This window comes from Eurosta solidaginis, chromosome X (genome assembly GCF_040869045.1).
Source record: "Eurosta solidaginis isolate ZX-2024a chromosome X, ASM4086904v1, whole genome shotgun sequence".
Taxonomy (NCBI): domain Eukaryota; kingdom Metazoa; phylum Arthropoda; class Insecta; order Diptera; family Tephritidae; genus Eurosta; species Eurosta solidaginis.
Window position 1 is genome coordinate 181,874,071 of NC_090324.1, and position 19,326 is coordinate 181,893,396.

The window sequence follows — 19,326 nt, forward strand, 5'->3', positions numbered from 1 at the left end:
CCCCCCCCCTCCCCCAGTTCGAATGATGCCTTCTTCGTCTATATAAGGATCCAGGGGTAAAATCTCACTCTTACCGTTTATTACTTTTCCTGACTTCAGATTTTTTTTTTTTATTTGACTTCAGATTTGCGTACTCTTTTTGAAAATGTTGCCTTTGGCATATTGTTAACAATCTTTGTATGGTTTTTTCTATTTCGTCAGGGGCTATCGAATGAGATTCCCTTTTAAGGGAGGCTTTAGTTTTTGGGTGCGTTCTCTGGAAAAACCGAAGAATATAGGATATAACCCGCAAAGCCCTTGGTAAATCGGAAAACCTTTCCAGAATATCAAAGTTATTTTCGATCGATGTTGCATGAACTTTCACCCTCTTTTCTTCGATATTTGTGTTATAATACTCTTCTTGTGTTGGCTAATTTTCGTTGTCTTCTTGTAACCAAGAAGTCCCTGCCACCACAAAGAATTGTCGATTAGATCCGAAGCGAGGAGGCCTCTGCTCGCCAAATCTGCAGGATTTGACGCCGAGTCTACATGCAGTCATTCTTTTTCTCCTACTTTCTCGATGATTTTTGTTATTCGATGTGCCACAAACGTTGACCACGAGCATGGTGGCTTTCGGATCCATGCCAGTACTATAGTGGAGTTTGCCCAAAGGGTTACTTTAATATTGGAAAGTTGCATATTTTCTATGGCCGACTCTATAATTTCTGCCAGTAGGACTGCGCCGCAGAGTTCCAGTCGTGGCAATGATATAGTTTTGACCTTGCAATTAAGATATTGGTGAATACGCGATCCTTTGTCTGAACCCTCAGGAAAACAGTGGCGGCATATGCTTTTTCCGAAGCATCGCTGAATCCAAGTATTTCGACGCTTTCCTTTGGGGTAAAATGAACCCATCGCGGTATGCGGATATCGTTGATTTTTCCTATTCTTGCATAAATGCGGTGCAACGATCTAGAGTAGCTTGTGATACTACTTCGGCCCAACTCATGCCTTCCAACCAAATATTTTCCATTATAATCTTGGCTACAATTATCACTGGTGCCAGCCAGCCAAGAGGGTCGAACAGCTTTGCAATCGCAGAAACTATAACCCTTTTTGTGATGGCATCGCTGTTTTCAAAAGGTTTAGCAGTAAAATTGAATAGGTCGTAATGCGCGTTCCACTTAATGCCTAGAGCTTTAACCATACTAGTATCTTCAAACTCTAGGAAGTCCTCTGCTAATAAATGCTGCAATGGGAAACCTGCCGATTGCAATGCCGATGATATCTGATCCCTTGCCCTTATCGCAGTTTCGATGCTGTGTCCACCGGCGATTACGTCATCAACGTACATACAATTTCGCAAGATATCTGCTGCCAATGGATGCGAGGTCTCCACGCCATCAGCCAGTTGGTGTAGTGTCCGAATCGCAAGGTAGGGAGCGCAATTCACTCCAAATGTTACTGTATTCAGTACATAAAGGTTGATTGGATCCTTGGGGCAGAACATTTGGGGTACATTTTTTCTATGTCGCTGTTAAATACATATTTGAACAGCCGCCAATGTAGTATAAGGATTGCTAGGTCGGATTGGAGTATTGGACCTGGGTATAGGGCATCATTTAAACTTTTTCCGTTTGTGGTAGGACATGATGCGTTAAACGCAACTCTGACTTTTGTCGTTGTACTTCCCTCCTTTATAACAGCATGGTGAGGTAGGAAATAACAGTCATTTGAGTCTGGCGGGATACTACTGACTTGTTTCATATGCCATAAGGTTTCATATTCAGATACAACTCTATTGTATTCGGTTTGTAGGTCGGGATTCTTAGCTAGTCGTGTCTCATTGCATTAAAATTGAGAACACGCACTTCTTAGAGAGGCACCTAAGCTAAATTCTTTCCTAAAGGGTAAGGAGACTATGTATTTGCCATCGTTGTTCCGAACTGTTGTGGATTTGTATAGCTCCTCGCAGTAAGTGTCATCGTTATTGATGCCCCTTTCCTTTGGAATTTCCTCTATCTCCCAAAAAGCCGCCAGTTGTTTGTCTGAAGTGACCTCGTTGAAATATGAGATTAGGGTTTTATTTGTATCAACCGCATCTGTCCGGCCCGTCAAAATCCAGCCTAACACCGTTCCCTGTGCTATTAATTTGGGGTTATATGTCTCCGCCCAAAATTAGATCGACTGGCTCATTGACAAAGAATTTTTGTCAGCCAGTACTAAGTCAGGGAATGCTTGCCTAGTCATTGCGTTTATTTGGTGAGTTGGAAGATTCCCTGTTAATTGTGGTAAAACCAGCATGATGGTATTGATCTCGATTAATGGGTCTGTTGGTGACCGCAGTTGTATGCTGCACGCTTCTTTTACTTGTGCAGACATTGTATTATTGATGTCCGAAACTTGGGCATGCACATGCTTGGATGGCAGATTAATTCTGCGCTTGAGTTTCTCGGTAATGAATGAACATTCAGATCCCGAGTCTGTTAGGGCTCTCGCCGAATAGTCAACACCATTAAAATGAATATTAACCTGAGATGTCCCTAGTAATTCACCTTGAATTAGCAAAGCATGAGTTCACTTTATTAATCGGAGCATTTTCTCTTTCAGCATTGCGCCGTATTTGAGCTTCTCGTGACGTAAATGCTCCGATAGTGTCTGAAGTATTTGTTGGTTTTGGCTGATTCGAAATATGAAGCAGCGTATGATGTCTTAAATCACATGTGGCACAGTTCATTTGACTGGTGCACTTTGTTACCGAATGGCCAGCAGAAAGGCAGTTTATACACCCACGGCTACTCTTAATTTGTTCAAACCGTTTATTGGTTGTTAAACGTAAGAACTTTTCACACTTTGAAATTCGATGTGCAGGACTTTTGCACATCTTACATGTAGGTTGGGCTACACTTGCACTTGCCTGATAGGACCCTAATTTTTTAGCAGATGTATCTGTTGCCGAACAAGATACTTGTGGCTTTGAGGGTTTGGAAACTGTATCACCTCTCAAATCACTCACGGTTTCTAGGGTTTGGAAACGATTGGATAGGAATTTATCCATATGAGCCCATTTTGAAATTTTTGTTTTGTTTTCGATTGTTTGCTCCCAGAGTGCCAGCGTGGTTTCTGGCAATTTTTTTGAACAGAGATACGTTATAATTGCATCCCAGTTTGATATGTCAATATGATGACATTGGAGAGCCGAGATGCAATTGTTTATTTCGCGTTGCAGTCTCTTTATAGAGCTACCGCAATCACTCTCAACTGCTTTCAAACTAAAAATAATTTTTAAGTGGGCGTTTACTAAGATTCGTTTATTTTCGTATCTGTCACAAAGATTTTTCCACGCTGTTTCGAAACTGTCTTTTGTTAAAGGACATCGTCCAACTATCTCTTTGGCCTCACCTTGAGTCTTTTGATTTAAATAATATAATTTTTCTACTGCTTCGAGGTTTTTATTACGTACGAGCTTTACCAGGCGTACGTTGTAACGCCCGAGATAGAATGAATGTTGCGTTATTTTTCTGTTTTGTTATACTCAGTTGAGCAGAGCTCACAGAGTATATTAACTTTGATTGGATAACGGTTGGTTGTACAGGTATAGAGGAATCGAGATAGATATAGACTTCCATATATCAAAATTATCATTATCGAAAAAAAATTTGATTAAGCCATGTCCGTCCGTCCGTCTGTCCGTTAACACGATAACTTGAGTAAATTTTGAAATATCTTAATGAAATTTGGTATGTAGATTCCTGGGCGCTCATCTCAGATCGCTATTTAAAATGAACGGTATCGGACTATAACCACGCCCACTTTTTCGATATCGAAAATTTCGAAAAATTGCGATAATTCATTACCAAAGAGGGATAGAGCGATGAAACTTGGTAGGTGCGTTGAACTTATGACGCAGAATAGAAAATAAGTAAAATTTTGGACAATGGGCGTGGCACCGCCCACTTTTAAAAGAAGGTAATTTAGAAGTTTTGCAAGCTGTAATTTGGCATTCGTTGAAGATATCATGATGAAATTTGGCAGGAACGTTACTCCTATTACTATATGTATGCCTAAAAAAAAATTAGCAAAATCGGAGAACGACCAACCCCACTTTTAAAAAAAAATTTTTTTAAAGTGAAATTTTTGCAAAAAATTTAATATCTTTACAGTATATAAGTAAATTATGTCAACATTCAACTCCTGTAATGATATGGTGCAACAAAATACAAAAATAAAAGAAAATTTCAAAATGGGCGTGGCTCCGCCCTTTTTAATTTGATTTGTCGAGGATACATTTAATGCCATAAGTCGAACAAAAATTTACCAATCCTTGTGAAATTTGGTAGCGGCTTAGATTCTAGGACGATAACTGTTTCTGTGAAAAAGGGCGAAATCGGTTGAAGCCACGCCCAGTTTTTATACACAGTCGACCGTCTGTCCTTCCGCTCGGCCATTAACACAATAACATGAGCAAAAATCGATATATCTTTACTAAACTCAGTTCACATAATTACCTGAACTCACTAGTTACTTGAGACTTACCCAGGTGTTTTGGATGCCCTTTTAGGAGAGATAGCGATGGTGGTGGTGGTGCAGCGTCCTTCCGATGTTGGAACTCTGAAGGAAAGTAATAACGACAATCCGGTACGAGCGAGTAATGACTGCTTCACAATTATTCGGAATCCGATATTGTATATTATTCGAAGTTGTAACTGGCTGTAATATGCTGATATCTGCCCGAAAGCTTGGTTCGCTGGTTGGCTGTATCTTAGCACGAGGATTATTGCTTATCCGAAGCTCCACCTGGTTTTGAGCAACTGAGTAGCCGAGCTGAATTGCCCAAATACTTGCCGTTGATAGCAGCACTTTGTACAAAGGGATGCGATATGGCAAAGGACTTCAGCTGCGATATTTCGCTTTCTGTTTATCGAAAGTTAGTTAATTCGAAGGAACTCAATCAGACTCTTGTAGTTTAAAGTAAAAGCCTATTTTATTGCGTATTTCAAGATGACTTTTCTTCTCACAAACTTGTATTGCTTCCGCAATCTATATTTCGCACTTTCTTTTCACAAGATGGAAAGAATATGATTATCGCAGTTTTATAAAATTATATTACAATGCAGAAATGACAATAATAAGATTATCGCAAATTTATCGAATTATATTAACTCTCAAAGGAAGCCAAAGTTGTTGATTTGCACAAAGAAAATTGAAATTATGTAAGAAACTTTGCTGAACTTGCGGGATTACGTATCACCAAGAAAGTGTTTTATTTTGCGATTTACAGTTTTATTTTACAGAGCATGGTGCACTTTACGTTAAATATGAATTGTATTTTGTCCACCATCAAATGGAATATGCAAAAAGGTTGATTTAATCACCTTGCGTTCACGCGCGTTTTCTTTTTGTTTGCAACAAATTTAACTGAGGATTGGTCGCGCACAAATTAAAGCCAAGTCGGTTCAATTCCGTAAAAATTCACTTATACTGGTTTTATGTAAAAAAGTCTTGGGGTTTTTGCACATTTGCAAATTTTAAAAGGTATAATAATTCAACTTGTACCAACTGCACATTTACAATAATAAAAAAATTTATATGACCAAAAAGTGGTTGTTTTCTGACAGATAGCGATCCTGCCGTATCGCTACTACGTAGTTGCGGCGAATCCCATTTGGTGGATTTTCGTGGTGGAGGCTGCCACACGTCCATGAGGAGACCCAATAGGGAATTGAAAGGTAAATACAATTCATTGATTTTGTGGGTAATTCACTATAATACAATCCCATATAATAAATACAATACAAACTATGGGTTATAAATAAATTCATAGATATACGTATATACACGGGGGAGAGGGGACGGGTGGCATCCTACGCCGCGTAAACATCCCGGCCCGCCTAGGCGTACTAAGCGCCTAACGTATGTTGCAGCTCGGTCAACGCCCTAACTGCTTCCTTAATGACGATTTTGCCCACTTTGCTTCTGTACGTTGAGGTTCGCAGGCCGGTGGCGGTGCATCTTATAGTGCGATTGGGCACGGTCGGTACGCGTTGGTTGCGATGAACGCTGGATGTTCTTGCAGCGGGTGGTAGCTGGACGTTTCCACTGCTGCGATGGCGTGGCCTGTGGCGGCGCGATTAATGGCGCTGGCGCCCCGGATGTGATACTGCATGCTGGGATTGGCGACGCTCCGCGTCCCGATGCAAGAGGGTGTGATGGCGCAGCCCACAAAGATGGCAGCGCTCTAAAGAGGTGCATCCGCTAGTGGCATGCGATAGGGCCAAGCAGTTCGTGCAGTAGTGGTGGGCCCGGGCGATGATGGCGCGTTGTGGCGGTTGCATGGCCGTAAAGAGGGGGCATGTTGACAACGCATGGGGTCGCATGCACAGACGGCAGCGTCGATAATCGGACACGGCGTCGTTGGTTCGTGATGGAGGCGGCGGCACTGTCACTTGGGACGCCAAGGAGCGACGCGGTGTAGGAACCGGGGCACGTTGACGATTCATCTGTTGAAAAAAGGAGTATATGAATGTGTGTTGTATATTGAGGAGAACATCAAGGTAGGGACTGCCTGTGAGAGCTACGGGATGATTCAGTTTGTTCTGAGATGGTATCGATAGTTAAGCTTAGGGGACTGTAGTTGGTTCGGGAGATGAGAGGGGACCATGCGGGGCTGAATCAAGTTCCGCTGGTGGCAGGAAACACAATTTTGTGATAGGCCTGGTGAGCACACCGTTTTACGTGCGTACGTCAACTACTCGGATATGGCCGTCCCTTCCTATATGGGTGTCTTCCACGCGTCCTAGGCGCCATTCGGTAGGGGGTAGGTTGTCTTCCTTAATGACAACTAGATCGCCGATTTTGGGGGAAGGTTGAGCGGTTTGCCATCGATAAAGCTTATGTAACTCCATGAGATAGTCATTCTTCCAGCGTTTGCTGAATTTGTGATGTAAAAATTTCAACCGGTCCCAACGGTTGATCATAGAGAGGTGTTCATAGTTCGGCTCAGGGATGGCGAGGAGGGGTGCGCCTCGGAGAAAATGGCCAGGTGTGAGGGCGGTGAGATCCGCTGGGTCCTGAGAAAGCGGGGAGATAGGGCGAGAATTGAGAACGGCCTCGATGCGAATTAATAGAGTCGAGAATTCTTCAAAGGTGAAGCTGTGTGTTCCGGCGACCTTTTTAAAATGGGTTTTAAAGCTTTTGACGGCAGATTCCCATAATCCGCCCATGTGGGGTGCGCCGGGGGGTATAAATTTCCATTCGATGCCTTGTGGCGCGTACTTTTGGACAATATCTGTCGAGACTTCGTTGAGGAAGGCGACGAACTCTACTTCGGTAGCTCGCTTAGCACCAATGAATGCTGTGCCGTTGTCGCTCATCATTTGTTTCGGGTACCCTCGACGCCCTACAAACCGGGCGAAGGCAGCGAGAAAAGCCTTACTGGTGAGATCCGAACACAATTCCAGGTGGATCGCCTTGGTGGTGAAACAAACAAAAACGGCCACATAACCTTTTACGAGGGTTGGAGATCGGAGCATCGAAGCTTTGATTTGAAACGGGCCGGCGAAGTCTACGCCAGTAGCAGTGAAGAGGGGCGCGAAAGTGCATCGTTCGGGGGGTAAAGCTGCCATTATTTGGGACTGCGTTTGTCGCTTATGGATGGTGCAGACTTTACACTGGAAAATACATTTTTTCAGCTGAGGTTTGAGTCGGGGGGTATAGAATTCCTGCCTCATAGCTTGTTGCAGGAGGCGGAGGTCCGCATGGAGGAAGCTCTCTTGTAGAAACCTTATATAGAGGGAAGTAAATCTCGCTTTTTCGGGGAGAATGATGGGATGACACTCATTGTATGTCATATCGGCGTTTACTAATCTTCCGTTGGCACGGAGAATCCCGTTTGTATCCAGGAAGGGATCAAGTGCCAGTAGGGGACTTCGCTTTCCGATTGGTTTTGAATTTTCGAGTGAGGCTCTTTCGGAAGCGAAGAATTTCGACTGAGTCAAGCTCAGCAGACGGATTTTCGCGCGCATGACGTCGGCATAAGAGAGGGCGGGATCGTTAGGGGTACGATTGCCTCCTACAGCATTTCTAAGCCGAGTTACAAATTTCAACACGTACGCTGTTACGCGTAGGGCGCGGGGATACGAGGAGAACCGTTCCAAGAAGTCTTCTGACTCTTCCGCTGCATGCAGTGATTCGACTCGGCGAAGTTCGGGGGGTACAATATTTCTGGCCGTTGGTGTTGGCCAGTCCTCGGGGGTCGGGAAAGCCACTCTGGGCCATTCCACCATAGCGATGAGTTAGCTAGGTCGAGTGGGGTGCATCCTCTGGTGCCCATATCTGCGGGGTTATCCTTGCTGCGTACATGACGCCAAGTGGCATTGTCGATGAGGTCGATGATCTGCGCAGTTCGATTGGAGACATAGGTTTTCCAGGGATGAGGTGGTTTCTCAAGCCAGGCTAGAACGATTTCGGAGTCAGACCACATGGTTAATTTTCGCTGATTGAGGCCGAGATATGATTGGACAACTGCGACTAACTTGGCTAATAAGACCGCGCAGCATAACCGACTTTTAGAGGCGTTGAACACAACTCTGACTTTTGTTGTCTTTTTGTCTGGCCTTACGACTGCATGGTGAGGGAGATAGAATGAGCTGTATTTACCCAGGGATTTTATTTCATTGGGACTGCATTCTTCCATGTGGCCTAGGGACAGATATTCTTCGAGTACCTGGTCGTATTGCTGCTTGAGATCGCCCTTTTTTGCGAGAGTACGTTCCATGCCATGGAACTGTCGTAGGGCTGCAGTACGGGACTGACCTAGGTCGATATCGTTCGGGAATGTTGGTTTAAAGGGGAGCCGAACCATATATCGACCGTCATCCATGCGAGTGGTTGTGCTTTGACAAAAGTCTTCGCACATTTTATCTTTTGGGGTTTCCACTCGCGTTCTGGGTATTTCTTCGATTTCCCAGAATTGCCTTAGCTGTTCATTCAGCTGGACATTCGTCACTTCCCACGCTTGAGAGGAGTGTGATCCGACCTTTTCGGGGGTTTGGCCACTTATTATCCAGCCAAATAACGTGTTTTGTGCTAGCAGTGTGGGCGAGATCTTTTCTATGCCATTTAGCATTATTTGTGGGATAAGATCACTGCCTAATACCAGATCAATTTGGTAGGGGTTCTGAGTGTTCTGGTCTGCTAGCTTGAGATGGGACCATTTACGCATTTGGTCGTTATTTAGCCGGAGTGTTGGGAGTTGCCTAGTGAGCCGAGGTAGCACTATTGCCTGGGCCTTTATTTTCACCTTGTGATCGTTTGAGACTAGGGTCAGTGAGCATAGCTTGTTGGAGGTTTGTACTACTCCGCCTCCCATTCCCGATATTTCAAATAGGGAGTGGGTATATGGGGGGCCTAGCTTCATTTGAGCTTTCGACGAGATGAAGCTACGTTCTGACCCTTGATCCACTAAGGCTCTGAGCCTGAAGCAGTCCCCTCGGTGTTCTATGGACACTATCGCTGTGGGGAGAATAATCTTGCTATCGTTTTCTGTATGCAAAGATTGGATGCGGGCAGCGTTTGAGGTGGTGGGAAGTTCCTCGTTGGGATCTGGGTTGGTAACGTCCTGAGTAGTTGCTACTTGTGCTGCCGCTCTTCGAGGGCCATTGGTTTGGTGTGATATTCCGGTATCGTGGAGGGTGGAGTTGTGGCGACCTTGGCAGTAGAGACACGTTCTTGTGCTTGTGCAATCTTTTACGAGGTGGGTTTGGGGCAGGCAGTTTTCGCAGAGATTGCTTTCTCTCACGAATTTTTTCCGTTCAGGTATTGCCAGTTTTTATAATGCAAGCAGCTTTGTAGCGTGTGGGAGTTCTGCTTGCACTTTCTGCAGGCGTATACTTTTTGATGCTCGGCCACATGAGCATTTGTGCGAGTTTGAGAGTAGTTGTTGTTCTGCGGGGGATTGCGGTTTTGGTTAGGGGTTTGAGCCTGCCTGAACTGGGGATTGTTTTGACATGAGGGAGGCTTTGAGAAATTGGTGGAGGGTGGATTGTATCGGGATTTGGCTGGTCGCCATTGATCCACCCTTTCCACTATCTCGTAGCGAGTAGTCAGAAACTGACCCGTTTGGGACCAGTTCGGTAGGTCTCTTCTGGAGCTTAAAGATTGCTCCCAAAGCGCAACTGTATTTTCCGGCAGTTTCGAGGTTACCAGATATATTAATATGGGATCCCAACTGTCTGTCGAGACTTGTTGGGTTGCTAATATCTGGAGACAGTTATTAACGGAGGATTGCAATCGCTGGATGTCTTCGCTGTTTTCAGTCGGAATGGGCTTGAGGTTCATGAGGACTTTTATTTGGTTGTCGACCAGGACTCTTTTATTTTCATAACGGGATTTAAGAGCTTCCCAAGCCAGAGCAAAGTTGTCATCAGTCAGTGGAAATTGCTTTACTATCTGGCCGGCTTTTCCTTGGGTTTTGTACCTGAGGTGGTACAGTTTTTGGGCGCTTGAGAGTTTGGCGTGGTTGATATAGACCGCCGTGAACATGTCACGGAAGGACGGCCATTGATCATAACTCCCGTAAAAGACTTCGGTGTCACAGGCGGGTACTTTGAGGTGCATCCCAGAATTTTCTTGGGGAGTGGTAGTTGTAGCGGGGACGGGATTGATTAGTACCCTTAGCTGGAGCTGATCGCCTATTCTTGCCTTTGCGTCTTCGTATGCTATAAGGCAGGTGCGGTATTTATTGAAGGCTGAGGCCTTAAAGTCGTCGGGAAGTTCGTTGTCATCTGACTCTACGACGGAGTCATATGCGCTTTGTACCCGTTCCCAGAACACATCGATATTTTTATCTTTTATTTTTAGGGATGCCTCGGTGTTATCTTGGATCTCGGTTGTGTCGAACTGAGCGCAGTAATCCGAAAAGAGATCCGTTTCGGATATAAATTTACTTTCGACTACGCTAGCCATTCTGAAGAGGGACTTGCTTAATTTTATTTTGGCTATTTTGGTTATTTTGGAGATTTTTTTGGGACTGCCTGGTGTTTATTTATGAGGGAATACCAAAGGCAGAAGCTTTCCTATCGGTCAAGAGTGGGTAGGTTAGGACCAGTTAGACTCAATTGGGAGTAGTCTGGGACCAGTAGGGCAGATTTTACTGCTGGGTAATTTAAACTATGAAAGTGTGGCCGAATTTGCTGCTGGGTATCCCGAGTAATAATGATGTAGGGATATGTATTTATATTATACCGCAAGGGACACAAGTTAACTTTGCAAAAGTATTAGTGCCGGTTTTTAATGCACTGATTTTATGTACGTGTGTATGGGGTGGGAAATATATATATATATTTATTGCGCTGTCATACAGTTTTGGCGGGAAAATATTACTTTTGGCGCGAAAAGGCTTACGTTTGGCGGGGAAAAGATTATTTGGCGGGAGGCGCCAAATTTTCCGGGGGAATATGCTTTAATATATGTATGTGGTTTTTGAAGGGGCTGGTTTCTTCAATGGCGAAGAAGGACCATTAGTTTCTTGAGACTTACCCAGGTGTTTTGGATGCCCTTTTAGGAGAGATAGCGATGGTGGTGGTGGTGCAGCGTCCTTCCGATGTTGGAACTCTGAAGGAAAGTAATAACGACAATCCGGTACGAGCGAGTAATGACTGCTTCACAATTATTCGGAATCCGATATTGTATATTATTCGAAGTTGTAACTGGCTGTAATATGCTGATATCTGCCCGAAAGCTTGGTTCGCTGGTTGGCTGTATCTTAGCACGAGGATTATTGCTTATCCGAAGCTCCACCTGGTTTTGTGCAACTGAGTAGCCGAGCTGAATTGCCCAAATACTTGCCGTTGATAGCAGCACTTTGTACAAAGGGATGCGATATGGCAAAGGACTTCAGCTGCGATATTTCGCTTTCTGTTTATCGAAAGTTAGTTAATTCTAAGGAACTCAATCAGACTCTTGTAGTTTAAGGTAAAAGCCTATGTTATTGCGTATTTCAAGATGTCTTTTCTTCTCACAAACTTGTATTGCTTCCGCAATCTATATTTCGCACTTTCTTTTCACAAGATGGAAAGAATATGATTATCGCAGTTTTATAAAATTATATTACAATGCAGAAATGACAATAATAAGATTATCGCAAATTTATCGAATTATATTAACGCTCAAAGGAAGCCAAAGTTGTTGATTTGCACAAAGAAAATTTAAATTATGTAAGAAACTTTGCTGAACTTGCGGGATTACGTATCACCAAGAAAGTGGGTTTTTTTTGCGATTTACAGTTTTATTTTACAGAGCATGGTGAACTTTACGTTAAATATGAATTGTATTTTGTCCACCATCAAATGGAATAAGCAAAAAGGTTGATTTAATCACCTTGCGTTCACGCGCGTTTTCTTTTTGTTTGCAACAAATTTAACTGAGGATTGGTCGCGCACAAATTAAAGCCAAGTCGGTTCAATTCCGTAAAAATTCACTTATACTGGTTTTATGTAAAAAAGTCTTGGGGTTTTTGCACATTTGCAAATTTTAAAAGGTATAATAATTCAACTTGTACCAACTGCACATTTACAATAATAAAAAAATTTATATGACCAAAAAGTGGTTGTTTTCTGACAGATAGCGATCCTGCCGTATCGCTACTACGTAGTTGCGGCGAATTCCATTTGGTGGATTTTCGTGGTGGAGGCTGCCACACGTCCATGAGGAGACCCAATAGGGAATTGAAGGGTAAATACAATTCATTGATTTTGTGGGTAATTCACTATAATACAATCCCATATAATAAATACAATACAAACTATGGGTTATAAATAAATTCATAGATATACGTATATACACGGAGGAGAGGGGACGGGTGGCAGCCTACGCCGCGTAAACACTCACTTTCTATTGGTATAAAAAATGGCCGAAATCTGACTATGACCACGCCCACTTTTTCGATATTGAAAATTACGAAAAATGAAAAAAGTGCCATAATTCTATACCAAATACGAAAAAAGGGTTGAAACATGGTAATTGGATTGGTTTATTGACGCAAAATATAACTTTAGAAAAACACTTTGTAAAATAGGTGTGACACTTACCATATTAAGTAAAAGAAAATGAAAAAGTTCTGCAGGGCGAAATCAAAAGCCCTTGGAATCATGGCAGGATTACTGTTCATGGTATTACATATATAAATAAATTAGCGGTACCGGCAGATGATTTTCTGGCTCACCCTGGTCCACATTTTGGCCGATATTTCGAAAACGCCTTCACATATACAACTACCACCACTCCCTTTTAAAATTCTTATTAATACCTTTAATTTGACACCCATATTGTACAAACACATTATAAAGTCACCCCTGGTCAACCTTTATGGCGAAATATCGAAAAAGCGTCCACCTATAGAACTAAGGCCCACTCCCTTTTAAAATACTCATTATCACCTTTAGTTTGATACCCATAATGTATAAACGCATTCTAGAGTCAACCCTGGTCCACCTTTATAACGATATCCCGAAAAAGCGTCCACCTATAGAACTAAGGCCCACTCCCTTTTAAAATACTCATTAACACCTTTTATTTGATACCCATATCGTACAAACAAATTCTAGAGTCATCCCTGGTCCACCTATATGGAGATATCTCGAAAAGGCGTCCACCTATAGAACTAAGGCCCACTCCCTTTTAAAATACACATTAACACCATTCGTTTGATACCCATATTGTACAAACGCATTCTAGAGTCATCCCTGGTCCACCTTTATGGCGATATCTCGAAAAGGCGTCCACCCATAGAACTAAGGCCCACCCACTTTTAAAATACTCATTAACACCTTTCATTTGATACCCATATCGTACAAATTAATTCTAGAGTCACCCCTGGTCCACCTTTATGGCAATATCTCGAAAAGGCGTCCACCCATAGAACTAAGGCCCACTCCCTTTTAAAATACACATTAACACCTTTTATTTGGTACCCATATCGTACAAACAAATTCTAGAGTCACCCCTGGTCCACCTTAATAACGATATCCCGAAAAGGCGTCCACCTATAGAACTAAGGCCTACTCCCTTTTAAAATACTCATTAACACCTTTCATTTGATACCCATATCGTACAAACAAATTCTAGAGTCACCCCTGGTCCACCTTTATGGCAATATCTCGAAAAGGCGTCAACCCATAGAACTAAGGCCCACTCTCTTTTAAAACACTCATTAACACCTTTCGTTTGATACCCTTATTGAACAAACGCATTCTAGAGTCACCCCTGGTCCACCTTTATAACGATATACCGAAAAGGCGTCCACCTATAGAACTAAGGCCCACTCCGTTTTAAAATACTCATTAACACCTTTCATTTGATACCCATATCGTACAAACAAATTCTAGAGTCAGCCCTGGTCCACCTTTATGGCGATATCTCGAAAAGGTGTCCACCTATAGAACTATGGCCCACTCCATCTTAAAATACTCTTTAATACCTGCCATTTGACACGCATGTCATACAAACACATTCCAGGGTTACCCGAGGTTCATTTTCCTACATGATGATTTTCCCTTATTTTGTCTCCATAGCTCTCAACTGAGTATGTAATGTTCGATTACACCCGAACTTAGCCTTCCTTACTTGTTTTTTGATAATTTGATTTATTCTTCTGTAACTTGAATTGAATTTTGTACGCATATTTGATGAAATTTTCGTTTAAAACATGTTATTATTGTATCTTATTGTAATGCATGTGGGAACATAATATTTTTGGTTTTTTCGTTCGGTGCAAAGATAAGCAAATTTTTTGGTTTTCCAACTCTAGAGCGAGCAACATATAGCTGGTCAGGGGAAAAGCACGGACTCTCTAAATTTAAGCATGCAATAGTAAGCGATTGTCCTTGTGCTTGCAAAAGCAAGGCGTACAGGAAACTGTAAGCGCTTAAAATTGAATGGCAAATCTGTAGGAATGATTGGGATCCGTGGTATGATCACATCTTCACCTTTGTTTTACCGCTGATTGTTGCTTCGATTAAACTCGGTATTAATTTCTAAACGTAAAGTCCATTTGCACAATTTTGGTGGGTTTAAATTCCGAAGAAACATGAATGGTGAGCAAATTTTCAAAGTTGATATATGCGCAGGAATTCCAGGTGTTCTAAAGAGTTTAGAAATTCATTTGGATAATTCACAATTTTATCTACATCTGTAACTGTGTCGATCGATTTATATTTCGTCACTTCAACAGGAAATTGGTTTTGAATGCGATCATTGATTTTGTTAACATGATCATTTTTTGCAGCGAAGATAGTTCGTTCGCATAGCCAAAAACCAAAAACATTTAAATTAAAAATTCTTAATTCTGAAATATGAAAAACTTTCGTCTTGATCGAAGGAACCTACAGCCAAAATTTGGTGATGATTGATGTATGGGAAACACGTTTTCATAGGGAACACACACACAGAATTTGTTTTTATATATGTATATAGATAGATGTAAATAGACTGATGCTAACAAATTTTTTTAACGGCGGCAGATTACTAAACGTCCAAAAGGCATAACAGCCAAACTCAACAATGCAGTCAAATTTTAGGTGTTAAGCTTAAGTTTGTACGGCAGCAATAGTTCTGAAAAATCCCATTTGTAGGGAAGGTGCCACGCCCCTTTTTCCCCATTCCACATTTTACTGGAGGTGTTAGGACTTAACGTCATATAGCTCCTTACCACTTTTCAATATCCTACCATTACTACATCAAGAGATATGCAGTATGATATATTCCATTTGTATTGGAGGTGCCACGCCCCGTTTTCCCAATCCCACGTTTTCTTGGTGGTGTTAGGGATTGACCTCATATAACTCCTTACTGAATTTCAATGTTCTGGCATGTATACCTTCAAAGTTATGCAGTACCAAAAATACCATTTGTATGGGAGGTGCCACGCCCCTTTTATATATCGAAATCATCTTTAGCCTAAAACCTTCCCGTTGATCGAAGGAACCTATAACCAAAATTTGGTGATGATTGAAGTGTGGGAAATACGTTTCCATAGCGAACATACACACATACACAAAATTTGATTTTTATATTCTTATGGCTAAACCGTTTTGGGATTTCAAAATCAACTAACCATCATCTCTCCTTCCTGTATCTTTCCTAAAAATTGCATGGCAATCTTTCTATCCGTTCTCGAGTTATGGAGTGACAATCAAAATGTACACTTCTTTTTATACTCAGTTGAGCAGAGCTCACAGAGTATATTAAGTTTGATTGGATAACGGTTGGTTGTACATATATAAAGGAATCGAGATAGATATAGACTTCCATATATCAAAATAATCAGGATCGAAAAAAAATTTGATTGAGCCATGTCCGTCCGTCCGTCCGTTAACACGATAACTTGAGTAAATTTTGAGCTATCTTGATGAAATTTGGTATGTAGATTCCTGGGCACTCATCTCAGATCGCTATTTAAAATGAACGATATCGGACTATAACCACGCCCACTTTTTCGATATCGAAAATTTCGAAAAACCGAAAAAATGTGATAATTCATTGCCAAAGGCAATTAAAGCGATGAAACTTGGCAGATGGGTTGACGTTATGACGCAGAATAGAAAATTAGTAAGATTTTGGACAATGGGCGTGGCACCGCACACTTTTACAGGAAGGTAATTTAAAAGTTTTGCAAGCTGTAATTTGGCAGTCGTTGAAGATATCATGATGAAATTTGGCAGAAACGCTGCTACTATTACTATATATGTGCTAAATAAAAATTAGCAAAATTGGATGAAGAACACGCCCACTTTTAAAAAAAAAATTTTTTAATTCAAATTTTAACAAAAAATTTAATATCTTTACTATATATAAGTAAATTAAGTCAAAATTCAACTCCTATAATGATATGATGCAACAAAATACAAAAATAAAAGAAAATTTCAAAATGGGCGTGGCTCCGCCCATTTTCATTTAGTTTGTCTAGAATACTTTTAATGCCATAAGTCGAACAAAAATTTACCAATCCTTCTCAAATTTGGTAGGTACATAGATTCTATGACGGTAACTGTTCTCTGTGAAAATGGCCGAAATCGGTGGAAGCCACGCCCAGTTTTTATACACAGTCCACCGTCTGTCCTTCCGCTCGGCTGTTAACACAATAACTTGAGCAAACACCGATATATCTTTACTAAACTTAGCCCACCTACTTATCTGAACTCACTTTATCTCGGTATAAAAAATAGCCGAAATCCGACCATAACCACGCCCACTTTATCGATATCGAAAATTACGAAAAATGAAAAAAAATGCCATAATTCTATACCAAATACGAAAAAAGGGATGAAACATGGTAACTGGATTGGTTTATTGACGCAAAATATAACTTTGGAAAAAATTTTGTAAAATGGGTGTGACACCTACCATATTAAGTAGAAGAAAATGAAAAAGTTCTACAAGGCAAAATCAACAGCCCTTGGAATCTTGGCAGGAATACTGTTAGTGGTATTGCATATATAAATAAATTAGCAGTACCCGACAGATGATTTTCTGGATCACCTGGTCCACATTTTGATCGATATCGCGAGAACACCTTCACATATACATCTAAGGGCCACTCGCTTTTAAAACCCTCATTAATACCTTTAATTTGATATCCATATCGTACAAACACATTCTAGAGTCACCCCTGGCCCACCCTAATGGCGATGTCTCGAAAAGGCGTCCACCTATAGACCTAATGCCCACTCCCTCTTAAAATGCTCAGTAACACCTTTCGTTTGATACCCATATCGTACAAACATTCTAGAGTCACCTCTGGCCCACCCTAATGGCGATATCTCGAAAAGGCGTCCACCTATAGACCTAATGTCCACTCCCTCTTAAAATGCTTAGTAACACCTTTCGTTTGATACCCATATCGTACAAACATTCTAGAGTCACCCCTGGCCCACCCTATTGGCGATGTCTCGAAAAGGCCACCTATAGACCTAATGCCCACTCCCTCTTAAAATGCTCAGTAACACATTTCGTTTGATACCCATATCGTACAAACATTCTAGAGTCCCCCTGGCCCACCCTAATGGCGATATCTCGAAAAGGCGTCCACCTATAGACCTAATGCCCACTCCCTCTTAAAATGCTCAGTCACACCTTTCGTTTGATACCCATATCGTACAGACATTCTAGAGTCACCCATGGTCCACCTTTATGGCGATATCTCGAAAAGGCGTCCACCTATAGACCTAATGCCCACTCCCTCTTAAAATGCTCAGTAACACCTTTCGTTTGATACCCATATCGTACAAACATTCTAGAGTCACCCTTGGTCCACCTTTATGGCGATATCTCGAAAAGGCGTCCACATATAGAACTAAGGATTACTCCCTTTTAAAATACTCATTACCACCTTTCATTTGATACCCATATCGTACAAACACATTCTAGAGTCACCCCTGGCCCACCCTAATGGCGATATCTCGAAAAGGCGTCCACCTATAGACCTAATGCCCACTCCCTCTTAAAATGCTCAGTAACACCTTTCGTTTGATACCCATATCGCACAAACATTATAGAGTCACCCCTGGCCCACACTAATGGCGATATCTCGAAAAGACGTCCACCTATAGACCTAATGCCCACTCCCTCTTAAAATGCTCAGTAACACCTTTCGTTTGATACCCATATCGTACAAACACATTCTAGAGTCACCCCTGGCCCACCCTAATGACGATATCTCGAAAAGGCGTCCACTTATAGACCTAATGCCCACTCCCTCTTAAAATGCTCAGTAACACCTTTCGTTTGATACCCATATCGTACAAACATTCTAGAGTCACCCTTGGTCCACCTTTATGGCGATATATCGAAAAGGCGTTCACCTATAGAACTAAGGATTACTCCCTTTTAAGATACTCATTACCATCTTTCATTTGATACCCATATCATACAAACACATTCTAGAGTCACCCCTGGCCCACCCTAATGGCGACATTTCGAAAAGGCGTCCACCTATAGACCTATTGCCCACTCCCTCTTAAAATGCTCAGTAACACTTTTCGTTTTATACCCATATCGTACAAACATTCTAGAGTCACCCCTGGCCCACCCTAATGGCAATATCTCGAAAAGGCGTCCACCTATAGACCTAATGCCCACTCCCTCTTAAAATGCTCAGTAACACCTTTCATTTGATTCCCATATCGTACAAACACATTCTAGAGACACCCCTGGTCCACCTTTATGGCGATATCTCGAAACGGCGGCCACCTATGGACTAAGGATCACTCCTTTTCAAAATACTCATTAACAGCTTTCCTTTGATACCCATATCGTACAAACATATTCTAGAGTCACCCCTGGTCCACCTTT

At 41.9% G+C, this 19,326-nt stretch overlaps 1 protein-coding gene across 1 annotated transcript in view; it reads right to left on the minus strand.

The window, feature by feature from the left end:
* Window positions 1-19,326, minus strand: part of sv (shaven) — a 956,023-nt gene that overhangs the window by 868,771 nt on the left and 67,926 nt on the right. The gene's annotated exons all lie outside the window — the stretch shown is intronic.